General features: G+C 44.4%; 1 non-coding gene across 1 annotated transcript; it reads right to left on the bottom strand.

Moving 5' to 3' along the window:
- Positions 1 to 20,005: 20,005 nt before the first annotated feature.
- LOC139371718 (U7 small nuclear RNA) lies at positions 20,006 to 20,059 on the bottom strand. Its single transcript, XR_011627398.1, has one exon. It is a non-coding gene; the product is annotated as a U7 small nuclear RNA (small nuclear RNA).
- Positions 20,060 to 20,280: the final 221 nt, after the last annotated feature.

The raw sequence follows: 20,280 nt of genomic DNA, 5'->3' as shown, positions 1-20,280 counted from the left end.
CATTGTTTCGCATGAGTAGTAGCCAGAATGTACACCATATGTGGATTCTCTGGGGGACAGTTTCCCAGACCCAGTATACTCCTGGACCAAAAAAGTATGCTCAATGGAGATTCTTCATTGAAAGTTCCTTTTAGTCTAGGGATTGGTTTGATCTGAGTCTGGGAAACCATCCATCAATGTTCCATGAGACTAGCTGGAGAACCTCTGGGAGACAGAGAGGACACAATTAGACTAGCTGGAGATCCTCTGGGAGACTGAGAGGACACCATGAGACTAGCTGGAGAACCTCTGGGAGACAGAGAGGACACAATTAGACTAGCTGGAGAACCTCTGGGAGACTGAGAGGACACCATGAGACTAGCTGGAGATCCTCTGGGAGACAGAGAGGACACAATTAGACTAGCTGGAGAACCTCTGGGAGACTGAGAGGACACCATGAGACTAGCTGGAGATCCTCTGGGAGACTGAGAGGACACCATGAGACTAGCTGGAGATCCTCTGGGAGACTGAGAGGACACCATGAGACTAGCTGGAGATCCTCTGGGAGACTGAGAGGACACAATTAGACTAGCTGGAGATCCTCTGGGAGACAGAGAGGACACCATGAGACTAGCTGGAGATCCTCTGGGAGACTGAGAGGACACCATGAGACTAGCTGGAGATCCTCTGGGAGACTGAGAGGATACAATTAGACTAGCTGGAGATCCTCTGGGAGACAGAGAGGACACCATGAGACTAGCTGGAGATCCTCTGGGAGACTGAGAGGACACCATGAGACTAGCTGGAGATCCTCTGGGAGACTGAAAGGACACCATGAGACTAGCTGGAGATCCTCTAAGAGACTGAAAGGACACCATGAGACTAGCTGGAGATCCTCTGGGAGACTGAGAGGACACCATGAGACTAGCTGGAGATCCTCTGGGAGACTGAAAGGACACCATGAGACTAGCTGGATATCCTCTGGAAAACTGAGAGGACACCATGAGACTAGCTGGAGATCCTCTGGGAGACTGAGAGGACACCATTAGACTAGCTGGAGATCCTCTGGGAGACTGAGAGGACACCATGAGACTAGCTGGAGATCCTCTGGGAGACTGAGAGGACACCATGAGTGCAGCTCTAGGTTCTCTTCCTGCCAAACTACACTACGCACCTCTTCCTCTTCTCTCCGTCCCTCTCTGTCTATTCACTACACCACACGATTCATCTCCAACATTCTTCAAAACATCAAATCTGTCCAACCACTGATCAACATCTGATAACTGTCTGCAGCTGTGTTGTTGCCATTGTGAGGCCTCCCAGGGCACTACTTTCCTGGAATACAGCATGCCTCAGTTCAGTGTTCACACGGTCTGAACACAACCGTGACAGTAACACTCCGAAACCAACCGGTCACCCAACCCCCCTCCCCCCATCCTCCAAATGTCACATGTGGACCCCAGATGTGTATGCGTGAGCTGACATCATGTCATTTGTAGTCACCTGTCGTGTCATAGGCGCTAATATGACCTAAATATAGTTGCCCTCTTTGGACCCAGCTGCCATCCACTCACTGTCAGTCACTGACTAGTGCAATACAACGGAAAGCCCCACTTCACAGAACTATGCTGTCGGTTTACATCCTTACAGTCAGAAAACATGCCATAGAGACGTTAGATTTGTGATCTACGTTTGGTTGACCAGTTCCTCAGAAAAGGACCAAAATAGCCAACTAGGTATCCCTCTCTCTCTACCAGTTTATTGTGGTGGAACACCCTCACTGCCCTATGATTGGATACGTATGGGCTTCTGTGAAAGGAATTCTCATCTGGTCTGCTTGAGGGAAGGTTGGCTGCTTGTGAGGTTGTCCTGATAACTGCAGCGCGTGGCTATGTTAGCATCGCTATAGCCTTCCACAGCAAGCAACCATATACAGAACCAGTCAAAAGTTTGGACACAACTAATTTAAGGGTTTTTCTTTATTTTTACTATTTTCTGCATTGTAGAGTAGTGAAGACAGCAAAACTATGAAATAACACATATGGAATCATGTAGTAACCAAGTGTTAAACAAATAAAAATATATTTTATTTGAGATTCTTTAAAGTGGTCACAAAAATAGTTAGTACCTTTACCTTGATGACAGCTTTGTACATTCTTTGCATTCTCTCAACCAGCTTCATGAGGTAGTCACATGGGATGCATTTCAATTAACAGGTGTGCCTTGTTAAAAGTTCATTTGTGGAATTTCTTTCCTTCTTAATGCATTTGAGCCAATTAGTTGTATTGTAACAAGGTAGGGGTGGTATACAGAAGTTAGCCCAATTTGGTAAAAGACCAAGTCCATTATTATGACAAGAACAGCTCAAAAAAGCAAAGAGAAACAACATTCCATCATTACTTTAAGACATTGTCACGAACGTGAGGAGAGACGGGCCAAGGCGCAGCGGATGTTGAGTTCCACATATTTATTATAAAGTGAAACTTAGCAAAACAAAAACAATAAATCAAATAAACTAACAATGAAACGTGACTACGTGGTGCACATGCACAAAACACAAAATAAGCTGCCTCTAATTGGGAACCATATTAGCACCCACATAGAAATATCTATACTAGATCACCCCCTAATCACGCCCGGACCTACTTCACCATAGAGAACTAAGGGCTCTCTATGGTCAGGACGTGACAGTACCCCTCCCCCCAAAGGTGCAGACTCTGGCCGCAAAACCTGAAACCAAATGGGGAGGGTAGGGGGGGTGATTAGTGTCGGTGGCGGCTCCAGTGCAGGTCGTAGCCCCTGCCAAGACCCCGGATCCGGCCATGGCGTCGGGCTGAACGCCGTGCCTGGACTGAGCATCGGTGCCAAGGAGGACTCCGGCCATGGAGCTGGGTTGGACTCCGTGCCTGGACTGGGCACCGGCGCAGAGGAAGGCTCCTGCCATGGAGTGGGACTGGACGCCGTGCCTGAACTGGGCACCGGCGCAGAGGAGGGCTCCTGCCATGGAGCTAGACTGGGTACCGTGCCTGGACTGGGGAAGCGTACTGGAAGCCTGGTGCGTGGAGCCGGCACAGGTGGCACCGGACTGGTGACACGCACTTCAGGGCGAGTGCGAGGAGGAGACACAAGACGTATCGGACTGGGGAGGCGCTCTGGGGGCCAGAAGCGTGGAGCTGGCCCAAGTTTCACCAGACTGCTAACCGGATCCTCTGGTCAGATGTTGAGCAGAACACACTTGCACAACATCCGTCTCATACCCCCCCCCCCCCCCCCCCCCCCAACTTCCCCATTGCCTCCCTGACAGTCTCTGGCTCTTCAAGGCGAGTGCAGGGAGCAGGCACAGGACGTACCGGGCTGGGAAAGCGCACTGGTGGCCTGTGCGTGGAGCTGGCATAGATGGTACCGGGCTGAGAAGGCACGCTGCAGCATACTCCTTGCCAGAACCTCTCTCCGGTATCTCTCATTAAATTCCTCTATCGACTCCCACACAGGCTCTGGCACTCTCCGCTGCTCGACCGCTAGCTCCGCCGACCATCCCTCATGCTCCCCCAAAAAAATGACTGGGGTTGTCCTTGGGCTTTCTGTGGGTGCGAACCCTGGCGTCGTCGCTGTCCTCCATTTTTTTCCTTCCGACAAAGGAAGGGTTTCGCAGCCTCTCATGTCCTCCCAAGTCCAAAACTTCCTCACCTCATGTTCACGCTGCTTGGTCCTTTGTCGGTGGGATATTCTGTCGCGAACGTGAGGAGAGACAGACCAAGGTGCAGCGGATGTTGAGTTCCACACATTTATTATGAAGTGAAACTTAGCAAAACAAAAACAATAAATCAAATAAACTAACAATGAAACGTGACGACGTGGTGCACATGCACAAAACACAAAATAATATCACACAAATGCAGGTTCGGGAAACAACCTACTTAAATATGATCCCCAATCAGAGGCAACGAAAAACAGCTACCTCTAATTGGGAACCATATTAGCACCCACATAGGAATATCTATACTAGATCACCCCCTAGTCACGCCCTGACCTACTTCACCATAGAGAACTAAGGGCTCTCTATGGTCAGGACGTGACAGACATGAAGGTCAGTCAATCTGGAAAATGTCAAGAACTTTGAAAGTTTCTTCAAGTGCAGTCGCAAAAAACATAAAACGCTACTATAAAACTGTCTCTCAAGAGGACTGCCACAGGAAAGGAAGACCCAGTTACCTGTTGCTGCAGCGGATAAGTTCATTAGAGTTAACTGCAGATTGCAGCCCAAATATATGCTTCACAGAGTTCAAGTAAAAAACACATCTCAACATCAACTGTTCAGAGGAGACTGTGTGAATTGCTGCAAAGAAGTCACTACTAAAGGACACCAATAAGAAGAGACTTGGCTTGGGCCAAGAAACACGAGCAATGGACATTAGACCGGTGGAAATCTGTCCTTTGGTCTGATGAGTCCAAATCTGAGATTTTTGGTTCCAACCGCTGTGTCTTTGTGAGACGCAGAGTAGGTGAACGGATGATGGAGGAGGAGGTGTGATGGTATGGGTGCTTTGCTAGTGACACTGTCTGTGATTTATTTAAAAATCAAGGAACACTTAACCAGCATGGCCACCACAGCACTCTGCAGCGATATGCCATCCCATCTGGTTTGCGCATAGTGGGACTATCATTTTCTGTGTAAGGGCTATTTGACAAATGAAAGTGATGGAGTGCTACATCAGATGACCTGGCCTCCACAATCACCCGACCTCAACCCAATTGAGATGGTTTGGGATGAGTTGGACCTCGGAGTGAAGGAAAAGCAGCCAACAGGTGCTCAGCGTATGTGGGAACTCCTTCGAGACTATTGGAAAAGCATTCCTCATGAAGCTGGTTGAGAGAATGCCAAGAGTGTTCAAATTTGTCATCATGGCAAGGGTGGCTACTTTGAAGAATCTAAAATCTAAAATATATTTAGATTTGTTTAAAACTTTTTTGGTTACAAAATGATTCCTTATGTGTTATGTCTTCACTATTATTCTACAATGTAGAACATAGTACAAATAAATAAACCCTTGAATGGGTAGGTGTCTCCAAAATTTTAACTGGTACTGTATGTCCTGAATATTTACCATTTCTATGTAAATATAACATTGAGCTATGGTTGAAATTTGGGAAGATGTGCTTCTCCTCTGTGTCTGTATCCAGGGAGATTTGTTGTGTTCAACCCCTTAATGAGGTAGGGACCCCTGTCCTGACCGGATATATGTGAGTGAGCAGAACCAATGGCAGTTTGATGGAGCCCTCCTGGACTCCATGGTTCCTCACTGGGCCATGCCTCGGAAATGAGCCCATCTGGACCACATCTGGACCTCATCAGGCCTCTCGCCAGCGGAGGGGGAGCAGGAGGGGAGGTAAGGGGGATGGCGTGAAGGAGTCTGACACAGGACAAGGGGGCGCGCAAGGGAGGAAATGAAGAAGGCAAAAGTGTGACACCCAGGTGAGCGGGCTGCACCCAAGGCCTCCCTCCTTACTTCCACCTAAGTTTATCCAGATGAGTGGATCCTAAATCCATGTGGCTGCTACTCACAATGCTATGGGTCGCCCAGATGTTGATGTTAGTCTATATGGCTGGCACGTACAAGCCTAATGTAGACAAATAATTCTCAGAGAGCTGGAATTTCCTTGCTGTAGTTTGATGTGGAGAGATAGCAGTCTGTTGCCAGTCAGTCAGGATTTCCTATCTTTTAATTTGAGACACGAGACTGTGAAAGCCTTTCTGATTCAGACCAGGCCTCTGTTGCCTGACATACGTGCACCTCAATGTTGACGAATTCCACAGCTTCTATCAGTTAGTTCCAGAACATCCAATATGTCCCTCATTACATACCGAAACTGTAGTCTTTTGGGATATTTGAAACATGATGGAGCAGGGGCATCTGTGTTCTTCAACATAACACATGGGCCTATGACATGGGACAACTATTGTGTTTTTAACTATTGTGTTTTTCCCCCACAGTGTGAAATGTTCCATGAGACTGTCCAATGTTGTTCTTGGCCTTCAGTTATGCAACTTGCTAAACTGCAAAAGTGTCGACCCTAGGCCACTCATTCAATTCTAGCGTATAATAATGTATTTTGAGGGGGCTGATTGTGGTTTCAGAATTAATTTGATGTTTTTTCCCCCATTCTGCCAGCCATGATGAAAAAAATAGTGTTTCACACATGTCATGAACAACATATTCTGGAAAAAGTTTTATTTGAAACAAAGGCATTTACTTCCTGTGGTTTAGTCAAGTTTAGCTGCTGCCCAGCGGGACTCTCTCAGTGTGCCACTCTGCTAGCTGTGTCAAAGCTGCTCCTGCTTAGCGCTCTCACAGTGTGTCTGACACAAGGCTTGTTCAAAAGCCCCTCTCCTCCATCACAGACCTGAGGGCATAGCAGCGCATGCAGGAGGCAGTTAGTCTACTCTACAGGGTTAGACACGCTAATGAAGCCAGCCTGGCCAGTAGGACCCCCTGGGCACGACCTGTCAGAACCATCCATATTCCACTCTGCAGGAGAGTTTAAGGACCTAGAAAAGGTCCTTGTGCTTGTTACTGAATCCCTGCAGGCAGAACCCCAGACGGCCCTGGAGCAGGACGCCTGCTAATGAGAAGCCAGCCGCTGACTGCAGCGCTACATCTGCACGGTTACATGGCTGGATATAAGTTAAGTTACCACCCCAACAGGACTCAACTACTTTGGAGAGCAGCGGACCTTCCTAAGCACTGCACATTGGCCACAGCCAGTAGAAGCTAACTTGGCTGGAGACAATTCAGATTTGTCAAGGCAAAGGAGAATCAAACCAAATTATGCTTTATTTATACAGCACACTTCAGACATGGAATGCAATGCAATGAGCTTTACAGAGAAAAAAACAACAAATAAAAAACAATTAAAATAAAAGCTGAGATATATACTACACAACAAACATACATAATATAAAAAACAAAGGAATGACAGAAATTGAACAACTAAAAATCAAAATCAAATCAAATCAAATTTTATTTGTCACATACACATGGTTAGCAGATGTTAATGCGAGTGTAGCGAAATGCTTGTGCTTCTAGTTCCGACAATGCAGTAATAACAAGTAATCTAACTTTCCAAAACTACTGTCTTGTACACAGTGTAAGGGGATAAAGAATATGTACATAAGGATATATGAATGAGTGATGGTACAGAGCAGCATAGGCAAGATACAGTAGATGGTATCGAGTACAGTATGTACAAATGAGATGAGTATGTAAACAAAGTGGCATAGTTTAAAGTGGCTAGTGATACATGTATTACATAAGGATACAGTCGATGATATAGAGTACAGTATATACGTATGCATATGAGATGAATAATGTAGGGTAAGTAACATTATATAAGGTAGCATTGTTTAAAGTGGCTAGTGATATATGGGCGGCAGGGTAGCCTAGTGGTTAGAGCGTTGGACTAGTAACCGGAAGGTTGCGAGTTCAAACCCCCGAGCTGACAAGGTACAAATCTGTCGTTCTGCCCCTGAACAGGCAGTTAACCCACTGTTCCCAGGCCGTCATTGAAAATAAGAATTTGTTCTTAACTGACTTGCCTGGTTAAATAAAGGTAAAAAAAAAAAAAAAAAAAAAAAAAAAAAATATATATTTACATCATTTCCCATCAATTCCCATTATTAAAGTGGCTGGAGTTGAGTCAGTGTCAGTGTGTTGGCAGCAGCCACTCAGTGTTAGTGGTGGCTGTTTAACAGTCTGATGGCCTTGAGATAGAAGCTGTTTTTCAGTCTCTCGGTCCCAGCTTTGATGCACCTGTACTGACCTCGCCTTCTGGATGATAGCGGGGTGAACAGGCAGTGGCTCGGGTGGTTGATGTCCTTGATGATCTTTATGGCCTTCCTGTGACATCGGGTGGTGTAGGTGTCCTGGAGGGCCCCCGGTGATGCGTTGTGCAGACCTCACTACCCTCTGGAGAGCCTTACGGTTGAGGGCGGTGCAGTTGCCATACCAGGCGGTGATACAGCCCGCCAGGATGCTCTCGATTGTGCATCTGTAGAAGTTTGTGAGTGCTTTTGGTGACAAGCCGAATTTCTTCAGCCTCCTGAGGTTGAAGAGGCGCTGCTGCGCCTTCTTCACGATGCTGTCTGTGTGAGTGGACCAATTCAGTTTGTCTGTGATGTGTATGCCGAGGAACTTAAAACTTGCTACCCTCTCCACTACTGTTCCATCGATGTGGATAGGGGGGTGTTCCCTCTGCTGTTTCCTGAAGTCCACAATCATCTCCTTAGTTTTGTTGACGTTGAGTGTGAGGTTATTTTCCTGACACCACACTCCGAGGGCCCTCACCTCCTCCCTGTAGGCCGTCTCGTCGTTGTTGGTAATCAAGCCTACCACTGTTGTGTCGTCCGCAAACTTGATGATTGAGTTGGAGGCGTGCGTGGCCACGCAGTCGTGGGTGAACAGGGAGTACAGGAGAGGGCTCAGAACGCACCCTTGTGGGGCCCCAGTGTTGAGGATCAGCGGGGAGGAGATGTTGTTGCCTACCCTCACCACCTGGGGGCGGCCCGTCAGGAAGTCCAGTACCCAGTTGCACAGGGCGGGGTCGAGACCCAAGGTCTCGAGCTTGATGACGAGCTTGGAGGGTACTATGGTGTTGAATGCCGAGCTGTAGTCGATGAACAGCATTCTCACATAGGTATTCCTCTTGTCCAGATGGGTTAGGGCAGTGTGCAGTGTGGTTGAGATTGCATCGTCTGTGGACCTATTTGGGTGGTAAGCAAATTGGAGTGGGTCTAGGGTGTCAGGTAGGGTGGAGGTGATATGGTCCTTGACTAGTCTCTCAAAGCACTTCATGATGACGGATGTGAGTGCTACGGGGCGGTAGTCGTTTAGCTCAGTTACCTTAGCTTTCTTGGGAACAGGAACAATGGTGGCCCTCTTGAAGCATGTGGGAACAGCAGACTGGTATAGGGATTGATTGAATATGTCCGTAAACACACCGGCCAGCTGGTCTGCGCATGCTCTGAGGGCGCGGCTGGGGATGCCGTCTGGGCCTGCAGCCTTGCGAGGGTTAACACGTTTAAATGTCTTACTCACCTCGGCTGCAGTGAAGGAGAGACCGCATGTTTTCGTTGCAGGCCGTGTCAGTGGCACTGTATTGTCCTCAAAGCGGGCAAAAAAGTTATTTAGTCTGCCTGGGAGCAAGACATCCTGGTCCGTGACTGGGCTGGATTTCTTCCTGTAGTCCGTGATTGACTGTAGACCCTGCCACATGCCTCTTGTGTCTGAGCCGTTGAATTGAGATTCTACTTTGTTTCTGTACTGGCGCTTAGCTTGTTTGATAGCCTTGCGGAGGGAATAGCTGCACTGTTTGTATTCGGTCATGTTACCAGACACCTTGCCCTGATTAAAAGCAGTGGTTCGCGCTTTCAGTTTCACACGAATGCTGCCATCAATCCACGGTTTCTGGTTAGGGAATGTTTTAGTCGTTGCTATGGGAACGACATCTTCAACGCACGTTCTAATGAACTCGCACACCGAATCAGCGTATTCGTCAATGTTGTTATCTGACGCAATACGAAACATCTCCCAGTCCACGTGATGGAAGCAGTCTTGGAGTGTGGAGTCAGCTTGGTCGGACCAGCGTTGGACAGACCTCAGCGTGGGAGCCTCTTGTTTTAGTTTCTGTCTGTAGGCAGGGATCAACAAAATGGAGTCGTGGTCAGCTTTTCCGAAAGGGGGGCGGGGCAGGGCCTTATATGCGTCGCGGAAGTTAGAGTAACAATGATCCAAGGTCTTTCCTCCCCTGGTTGCGCAATCAATATGCTGATAAAATTTGGAGTAACTGATCACCAAATTGGCTAAATCTTGTGGTGGTCTGGATGTCAACCACTACTGCTCCCATGCAATAGTCCAGTTATATATACTGCCCATTATTTAATCAGAACGTCACAGACATCTTGTTATTTCCATCTATCCCTGTCAGCAAAAACAATCTGAGACCCAGTTTACTGGAGCTCTCCTACTGTCAGAAATGGTTATCTATCAATGTTATCTGATATCCATGAAGCAACAACATGTGTTTCCAAGGTGAATAGGCTGTTTTTTATGTTGATACAGTGAAAAGTTGGGATATTGTGTGTGTCCATAAATTAAACACACACACACAGACAGACACAGAATTATTTCACATTTTAACGCACAATTCTACACTAAGAAAACCCCCAGCATAATATTATGGTTTCCTGATTTTTTCAAAATTTTTCACACACTCACACTCCGCTTATGGACACAGTCTATCTATCAGTGCTTTAATGGATACTTTCTCACAGATGAGTGTTTTCTATCACTTTCTGACCTCACAGTAACATGTATGACCATGGTTGACCATGATTGACCTATCTCAGTCATTTATGCACTGCATAACACGTCACTTCCTGTTCAACAGGAAACGCTCAGTTTGTTGTATTGAAGGTTTTGAAAGTCTATTGAAAAAGTACTAGCTAGCTACCTTCTGAGTTTGGATCCCGTGACGCGGTTTGCATTAGTTGCTGGGACCGTTACTATCTGTCTAGTGATCCTGCCAACCAAGGTTGGGTCTGAGGAGCTGCTTGGCGTAGCAGCTAGCAGGGTTTTCTTGAGGGCTTGAACGCAGCCAGCGATGCGGTTAGCCATTGTGGCTGGGACCGCGGATTGTCCCTGGCTTGTGGCTGTCTAGATCCCTGCTGTTTATTGTTGTTGTTTCCTATCTTCCCTGCAACCTGCCCTGTCTGGAACTGAGAGAAGTAACAGCGTAACCTACGTTGCTACCATGATAAAGACCACAGGCGGCGGGAGAACCGTTGAGGAAAGTGCCTCTGTCACAGGTGAAGGATCTGTAGGACTGGAAAACCCTCCACCGGCCCAGGAGACAGGAGACAGGCCTAGGCCGATAGTGGTCAAGTTCCTGAGGCTCAAGGACAGGGTAGTTGTACTGGAAAAAGCCAAGAACTTGAGAGGAACGTACATCTTCCTCAACAAGGACTATCTTGAAGCTGTCCTCCAGAAGAGGAAAAAACTTATCCCAGCCATGAAAGCTGACAGAGCGCATGGGGACATTGCTTACATCCGCTATGACAGGCTCATTGTCCACCCTCCTTCCTTAAAGTCTGGAAGGGATGAGAGTCAAGCCTATGTTTTTTCCTCTTTCTTTTTTTGCTCTTTTCCATATTATGTATATCTCTGAGTTACCCAGGAGAAGGCTGAAAATAGCCCATATTAATATACAGTGGGGCAAAAAAGTATTTAGTCAGCCACCAATTGTGCAAGTTATCCCACTTAAAAAGATGAGAGAGGCCTGTAATATCATAGGTACACTTCAACTATGACAGACAAAATTAGGGAAAAAAATCCAGAAAATCACATTGTAGGATTTTTAATGAATTTATTTGCAAATTATGGTGGAAAATAAGTATTTGGTCAATAACAAAAGTTTATCTCAATACTTTGTTAAATACCCTTTGTTGGCAATGACAGAGGTCAAACATTTTCTGTAAGTCTTCACAAGGTTTTCACACACTGTTGCTGGTAATTTGGCCCATTCCTCCATGCTGATCTCCTCAAGAGCAGTGATGTTTTGGGGCTGTTGCTGGGCAACCATTTGATTTTGCCAATTATTTGAATGATTATTTAATATGCAAGGTGGGCAAACTTAGGCAGGAAATGCCAACAACAAACAGTGTGCCATCGTAGTAAAATTAAAATTAAAGAAAAGCATTGTATGTTTGAATTTTGTAAATTTAGTGTGGGAGAGGTGGAAAAATTATTTATATCGATCAGTAATGACTAACCTCCTGATATTGACTACTGAGAATGACAGTTGACCCTATAGCCACTCCTATATCGTATAGCCACTCCTCATATCTTTAATCTGAGCCTAGAGGAAACTATTTGTCCTCAGGCCTAGAGGGAAGCCAAAGTCTAACAGCAGACCTATAAGCTTGCTGCCTGCTCTTAGCAAACTGTTGCAAAAAATAGTGTTTGACCAAATGCAATGCTTGGTAAACAAATTAAAAACAGACTTTCAGCATGCTTATGGAGAAGGGCACTCAACATATACTGCACTAACACAAATGACTGACGGTTGGTGAAATAAATTGATAATAATAAGATTATGTGAGCTGTACTGTTAGATTTCAGTGCAGCCTTTGATGTTATTGACCACACCTGTTGTTGAGAAAACATATGTGTTATGACTTTTCAACCTCTGCCATATCGTGGATTCAGAGCTATCTATTTAATAGAACTCAGAGGGTTTTCTGTAAGGAAGCTTTTCTAATGTCAAACATGTAAAGTGTGGTGTACCGCAGGGCAGCTCTCTAGGCCCTCTACTCTTTTCTATTTTTTTACCAATGATCTGCCACTGGCATTAAACAAAGCATGTGTGTCCATGTATGTTGTTGATTCAACCATATACACATCAGCAACCACAGCTAATTAAGTCACTAAAACCCTTAACAAAGACTTGCTGTCTGTTTTGAAATGTGTGGTCAGGAATAAACTGGTCCTGAACATTTTCAAAACTAAGCGCATTGTATTTGATACAAATCATTCAATAAGTTCTAGACCTGAGCTGAATTTGGAAAAGAATGCTGTTGAACAAGTTGGGGAGACTAAATTACTTGGTGTTACCTTAGATTGCAAACTGTCATGGTCAAAACATATTGATTCAATGGTTATAAAGATGCGGAGAGGTCTGTCCGTAATAAAGAGATGCTCTGCTTTTTTGACATCCCACTCCACAAAGCAAGTCCTGCAGGCTCTAGTTTTATCTTATCTTGATTATTGTCCAGTCATATGGTCAAGAAAGACCTAGTGCTCTGGCTGGAATCCATGCTACACTGTAAAAGTTGTGTGAGGAGGTAGCAGGGCTGTTCAGTCAGAGTTCTCACGCTCCGAGGAGAAAACAAGGCACTCACAGCCAAGGTAAAAATCCATGATTCCAACATGGATTGTCTACTCAGGGAAAACAGGGTGAGGAAGGAGTCGCTACTAGACATACAAAGTCGTAGCATGTGTGATTTTTTTTTCTGGGATTCCTGAGGACGCATCCAAAAATCCAGAGGGTTCGATCAGAGAATTCATGCATTCCGCTTTGAAACTTCCTAGTGTAGAGACTGTAAACAAGGTGGCTTTCCACCGAGTACACAGACTAGGAGCTCGGAGCGACAAGACCAAGGGTCCCTGACCAATCATCGCAAAATATGAACACTACCAACAAAAGCAGCTGATCAAAAGCAGGGGAAGGGAGCTTAAAGGGACCAAATTCGGTCTCAATGACCAATTTCCAAGGGAGATAAACAAATGTTGTAAGAGACTGTATCCGGTACAAAAGCAACAAAGGGAGAAGGGTAGGTGTGCCTTTCTCAGTGTGGACAAACTCTTTATCGATGGACAGCTATTCCGAGACAACTCCATAACACCATGGCTGTACTAAATTCTTCAGGGACTTCAGGTTACGAAAAAAAGAAAGTATGGGAACTGTAACAATATCTGAACATTATGAAGTGGATATGAACACACACGTACTCAATTGCATGCTTGCTTACACATACGGACTTATACATGCAAATCACCTGATATCACTCGTCTCACTCTCTCTTTCTCTCTTTTCTCTTCTCTTCTCTCTCTCTATTGTCGTGAACTGTTTTATAATTTAATGTGGTTATTGTTTGTCTATCTTTTATATATGTTTACAACAAGCAAGGGGAAGATATCAGAATAGGGGCATTGGGGAATAATAACAGATTGTACGGAATACATTTGTACTGTAGTGAATCCATCTCTAGAGTAATGCAAGGTCTCTTTCATGATCAATTGCTATGGAAATGCTGGGATGTGTTTTTCAGTGATGTTAAAGGTAATTATGATGCAACTATGACGGTGATATGATATGGATTACCATTATCATCATGAATATTAAGGCTATACGCACTACATGTTACACACATAGATACTCAACCATGCAAATTGGCAGTTATTATTTATTTGGACATCACACATTCTAGTCTTACTTTTATACAGACATCGTACACCCTCTCACTAAATCACATCCAATATCATGCACATCAACCTACTCAGATTTACTACACACATAATATCTTGTCTGAATTTTCTAACATCTGTGGCATTGGCTCACAGGCAAACAGGCAAGGGAATAAAACAAATATTGCTAGAACTTATTTCTTGAATTCTAAATATCAGACATTTGAAAGCTCTAGTTTTGTCTGTCATATTACCTCTGATGGCAGTAACTTTACAAGCACTAATTATGACTGACAATTTAGACTGAGAATAATATCTAGTTATGGTAAGGGGTGAAATAAGTATAGCCAGTTATAATTGTAATGGTTTAGCAGATGATAAAAAAAGAATATAAGTCTCTACATGGCTTAAATAAAATGAATATAACATATGCTGTTTACAGGAAACTCACTCTACATCCTTAGATGAAGTTGCATGGAAAAAGGAATGGGGTGGTGGTATAATTTTCTGTTATAGATAAAGGAACTCATGCAAAAAAAGAAAGACCTAGTAGCCGTACGTCTTGCTCTTCATTGTAATCAGAGGGCTAATATTAATACTATGAATGTCAGTCTCTCTTGGCTAAGAGTTGAGGAAAAACTTCTTGTTTTTATAAGAAACATTCATGTGTTGGAAATTCCAAATTGTTTGCATAGTCAACTTACACACAGCACTGACACACACACGTACCCTACCAGACATACCACCAGAAGTCTTTTCACAGTCCGCAGGTCCAGAACAAATTCAAGGAAACAGTATTATACAGAGCCATGGGTGCATAGAACTCCCTTCCATCTTATATAGCAAACATGGTTTAAAAAAACGTTTAAATAAAGCAACACCTCACGGCACAACACCTCTCCCCCATGTGACCTACTTGTTGTGTGTACGGACTGACATGTATGTGTAACCGATAGATGCACACGCACGCACACACGCACGCACACACACACACACACACACACACACACACACACACACACACTACATTGTAAAGTATTTTGTCTGAAATGTATTTTTTGTTATTTGTCGGACCCCAGTAAGACTAGCTGTTGCCATGGGGATCCTAATAAATCAAATCAGAATCAAATCAATTCTCAGACAGGGTTGAGGAACGAAGTGGGAAAGCAGAGAGGCATGCCGAGCCAGACCATTGGGTGTTGTGTTCCTTCCGTGTGAAATGTGTCTGTAACCATTTCCCGTCTGCATCCGTCATACCTCACTCAACCAGAGCAACGAACAGCTCCCCAGCTGTGTTAGCTGCTGACATTTTTGTGTCTTTTCTCTGGTTACTTCAAGAAGTGCACAATCCAAATAGCTGCATGTAGGCATTTTGGATGTTTGCATGCATGAAATAGTGGGTCTTAATTGGAAAACCACAAAATCGCTGTTTTTATGTAACAGTCACAGCACATCTGGATCTGTCTCCAGACATTCCACACAGGTCAGGGGTCACAGAAATTAAACACATTGGGCGAGAGGAGAGAGAAAACACAAGTCTATTCAGAGAGGCCTGGCTGAGTGCATCGACAGGAGAGGAGAGTCTGGCAAAGCCATTTTCATCCTCCACAGTAGAGACTGAGACCTCTTTGCAGGCACTAGAAACATCTGGATGCAGGAGAGAGGACAGGGAGACAGGGCTGGTACGTGGTGGAGCGGTCCCAAAGGGCCACTACATAGAGCGGCATGGCTAATGTGAAGGTGCTGCAGTGAACCTGATGAGGTGTTGCAGGACTGAGTTCATACAGAATGGTCACTGAGCTATATGGGAACAGGCTACATTATAGATACATGTATAGCCTTATAATGATTGTGTCTTCAATAAAGGAACCAGGAGACAACTGATACTTTCAAATAAACAGTTAGTACTGGTAATGACATTTTGATTGTGATTTGCATGGTAAAAAAAAGAAGGCAAACACATATTGACATATTTATTTTTGTGGCCAGTTGAGGGGTTTCTGGTAATGTCTCCCTGGTGTGGTTCCCAGGTGCTACATGCTATAGGACCTTTGTAATGAGGTGTCTGTCCAGGCTTCAAGATAAGCTCATGAGCTCAACTTTCCTCTAAACACATTTCCTGTTCTGATTTCCCCTGATACAGCTTTCACATGGTGATGGTAGGCTGACAGCTTTCACATGGTGATGGTTGGCTGACAGCTTTCACATGGTGATGGTTAGCTGACAGCTTTCACATTGTGATGGGAGGCTGACAGCTTTTACATGGTGATGGTACCCTGACAGCTTTCACATGGTGATGGTACCCTGACAGCTTTCACATGGTGATGGTACCCTGACAGCTTTCACATGATGATGGTACCCTGACAGCTTTCACACGTTCAGCTGCCTACTTAAACACACTACTACACTACATATAGCAGTCAAACATCTCCTTCCAAAATCATGGGCATTAATATGGAGTTGCTGCTATAACAGCCTCCACTCTTCTGGGAAGGCTTTCCACTAGATGTTGGAACATTGCTGCGGGGACTTGCTTCCATTCAGCCAGAAGAGCATTGGGCACTGATGTTGGGCGATTAGGCCTGGCTCGCAGTCGGCGTTCCAATTCATCCCAAAGGTTTTAGATGTTTGAGGTCAGGGCTCTGTGCAGGCCTGTCAAGTTCTTCCACACTGATCTCAACAAACCATTTCTGTGTGGACCTCGCTTTGCGCACGGAGGCATTGTCATGCTGAAACAGTAAATGAGATGATGTGATGAGATCCTGAGGCCCATTGTTGTACCATTCATCTGCCTCCATCGCCTCATGTTTCAGCCTGATAATGCATGGCCCCATGTTGCAAGGATCTGTACACAATTCCTGGAAGCTGAAAATGCCCCAACTCTTCCATGGCTTGCATACTAACCAGACATGTCACCCATTAAGCAGGTTTGGGATGCGCTGGAACAACGTGTTTGACAGAGTGTTCCAGTTCCCGCCAAGATCCATCAACTTTGCACAGCCATTGAAGAGGAGTGGGACACCATTCCACAGACCACAATCAACAGCCTGCTCAACTCTATGTGAAGGAGATGTCGAGCTGCATGAGGCAGATGGTGGTCACACCAGATACTGACTAGTTTTCTGATTCACACCCCTACTTTTTTTAAAGAGGTAAATGTGACCAACAGATGCATATCTGTATTACTAGTCATGTGAGATCCATAGGTTAGGGCCTAATGAATTTATTTAAATTGACTGATTTCCTTATATGAACTGTAACTCAGTAAAATCTTTGAAATTGCTGCATGTTGCGTTCATGTTTTTGTTCAGTATATTTATAATTACTTTGACTAATTATGAAATTGAAGACACTGTTGAGAGCTTTTTGGTTGGCAGGTAGAGGGGATTGTATGACGATTTTCTTGAATTTGATGCCTGCTGACTTACATGTGTATCAAGGGTGGATGGTTTTGAGAGGTGGAATTGTACACTGCGGTGCAGAAACCACAGTCTAGCACTGTGGCACACTTTCCCTGAGTATAAACTCACAGTGAACTCTAATCACAGCATTAAACTTAACTGACTGACTGGCATGCCTGTTTTTGGCCTCTTTAAAAAAAGCATTGAATTGGCTTCTTAATCACTGAGGAGTAGATAGCCATGCTCCAAACCAGAAATGGGGGCAGTAACTTGTCATGTAAAGAGGAGAAAAGGCAAACCCTAGATTTAACCTCAGATCATGTTGCTGCTCTGAAGGAGGACAAGAGCTGAAATCCAAACTAATCCAGTGTGAAATGCTCTGGGGGCCACTCCTTAGGGCCAGTCCCAAATCAAAACATATCACCCTTCAACAGATGGGTCTTGTGTCTTCATTTTCAATAAGAACCCAACATGTGTGTCTTTCTCAGGCAGTTGTTGACAGCACATTAATTCATTGTCCCCTTCATTATGTTTCCATGATTGGGTATCAACAGACTCAATAAGGAAGTCATACCAGACTCTGAATCTTCATTAATAATGCAACCACTTGACTGGATGCTTGGTGAGAGTCTACAGAGTCTACAATCCATCAACACAAAGAGTCCGCACCCCAAAAGAGCTTTCACAGAGCCAGTACAGGGGGGTTAAAAAGCCTATCAAAAACAACAGGTCCAGTAAAGACTAAGAAAGGCCTAGCTACTGGCTGAGCTGATCTTTCCTCTTCTTTATATGCTTCTTTGCAGCCTTCTGTGAGAAATCTGGGGTGTTTTCCCACTTTCTTTCTGTGGTGAAACAAAAAGAGCCATCTCTCAATGCTAAAGACACCCTGCGCCCAGTCCTAATCCTCCTCTGAAGTGCCTCTCCTCTCCTGGGCTCTAAATGGCTGGTTGGTCGCAGACAGCAGACACAGCCAGCAGCCAGCAGGAGGGCTAGAGACTACACCCAGACACAGTTACACACTTACCCCAATGTGTGCTGTTGTTCAATGGATTTGTCTTATTCAAATCAAAATGGAGGGTTTTCCTCCAGCCCAGTCAAAGCAGCAGAATTGAAAATCAGGGTCTTTGGCCTGTTGGAAGTACACTGCCGGTCAAAAGTTTTAGATCAACTACTCATTCAAAGGTTTTTCTTTATGTTTTACTATTTTAAACATTGTAGAACAATAGTGAAGACATCAAAACTATTAAATAACACATATGGAATCAAGTAGTAACCATGTAGCAACTAACCATCATTGTAGTAACCAAATTGATAAACATAAAAATGTGAGGTTCTTCAAATAGCCAGCCTTTGCCATGATGACAGCTTTGCACAGTCTTGGCATTCTCTCAACCAGCTTCACCTGGAATGCTTTTCCAACAGTGTTGAAGGAGTTCCCACATTTGCTGAGCACTTGTTAGCTGCTTTTCCTTTACTCTGTGGTCTGACTCATCCCAAACCATCTCAATTTGGTTGAGGTCAGGGGACTGTGGAGGCCAGGTCATCTGATGCAGCACTCCACCACTCTCCTTCTTGGTAAAATAACCCTTACACAGCCTGGAGGTGTGTTGGATCATTGTTCTGTTGAAAAACAAATGAGTCCCACTAAGTGCAAACCAGAAGGGATGGCATATCGCTGCAGAATGCTGTGGTAGCCATGCAATTTAAGTGTGCCTTGAATTCTAAATAAATCACAGACAGTGTCACCAGCACAACACCCCCACACCATAACACCTCCTCCTCCATGCTTTACGGTGGGAAATGCACATGCGGAGATTCCTTCCATTCCTGTGGAGATCCTCATGAGAGCCAGTTTCATCATAGCGATGGATTTTTTTGCAACTGCGCTTCTGTATACTCCCCTACCTTGTCACAACACAACTGATTGGCTCAAAGGCATTAAAAATGAAAGAAATTCCAAAAATGTACTTTTAAGAAGGCACACCTGTTAATTGAAATGCATTCCAGGTGACTACCTCATGAAGCTGGTTGAGAGAATGCCAAGAGTGTGCAAAGCTGTCATCAAGGCAAAGGGTGGTTATTTGAAGAATCTCAAATATAACATATATTTTTGGCTTCTACATGATTCCATGTGTGTTATTTCATAGTTTTGATGTCTTCACTATGATTATACAATGTAGAAAATAGTAAAAATAAAGAAAAACCCTTGAATGAGTAGGTGTTCTAAAACCTTTTAGCGGTAGTGTAGACAAAATGATTGATGAGGGTAGGTGAAATCTTGCAGGGGGAGACACTACCCGCTGTAGTGTATACAATTTTATGAATATTATAGTATTCACTGTAGTGTCTTTGCATACTTTACTGGCAGTATACTTTATAAATACTGTTTTTAAAACGTAGTAGTATATACTATAGTACTTAGTGTAATGTTTTTGCTGACTGTAGTATACAATAGTATTTACTGTAGTGTTTTTGAGGATTATATTATACTTTTGTATTTATTGTAGTGGATTGTAGTACGGTATAGTGTAGTATTTACTGTAGCGTTTCTGGTGACATTACTGTAGAATTTGCTGAAGTGTTTTTGTTTTATTATCTTGGGGGGGGGGGGGCTTTCTCTTTGAGGAAACCTACTGGAGAAATACTGAAAGAGCAACTGTTCCATAACAGTAGGTAGGACTGGGTTCTGAACAGAGAGTTCAAAACCCAGAGAATGTTTTTCCATAATCATAAGGAACACAATATTCTGTATGCCCTATACTTGGTATGTAGGTTTCTTACTTACGGGTGGCACAAATTGGGTTATGGGGGAGGGGAATGGGCAGGGTATATGCAAATAGAATACTGCAGTATTTGCTATAGTAAATTTTTTTGTGTGTTTC

This window comes from Oncorhynchus clarkii, chromosome 17 (assembly GCF_045791955.1).
Source record: "Oncorhynchus clarkii lewisi isolate Uvic-CL-2024 chromosome 17, UVic_Ocla_1.0, whole genome shotgun sequence".
In the NCBI taxonomy this organism is placed as follows: domain Eukaryota; kingdom Metazoa; phylum Chordata; class Actinopteri; order Salmoniformes; family Salmonidae; genus Oncorhynchus; species Oncorhynchus clarkii.
This window is presented reverse-complemented; position numbering and strand designations above follow the sequence as displayed.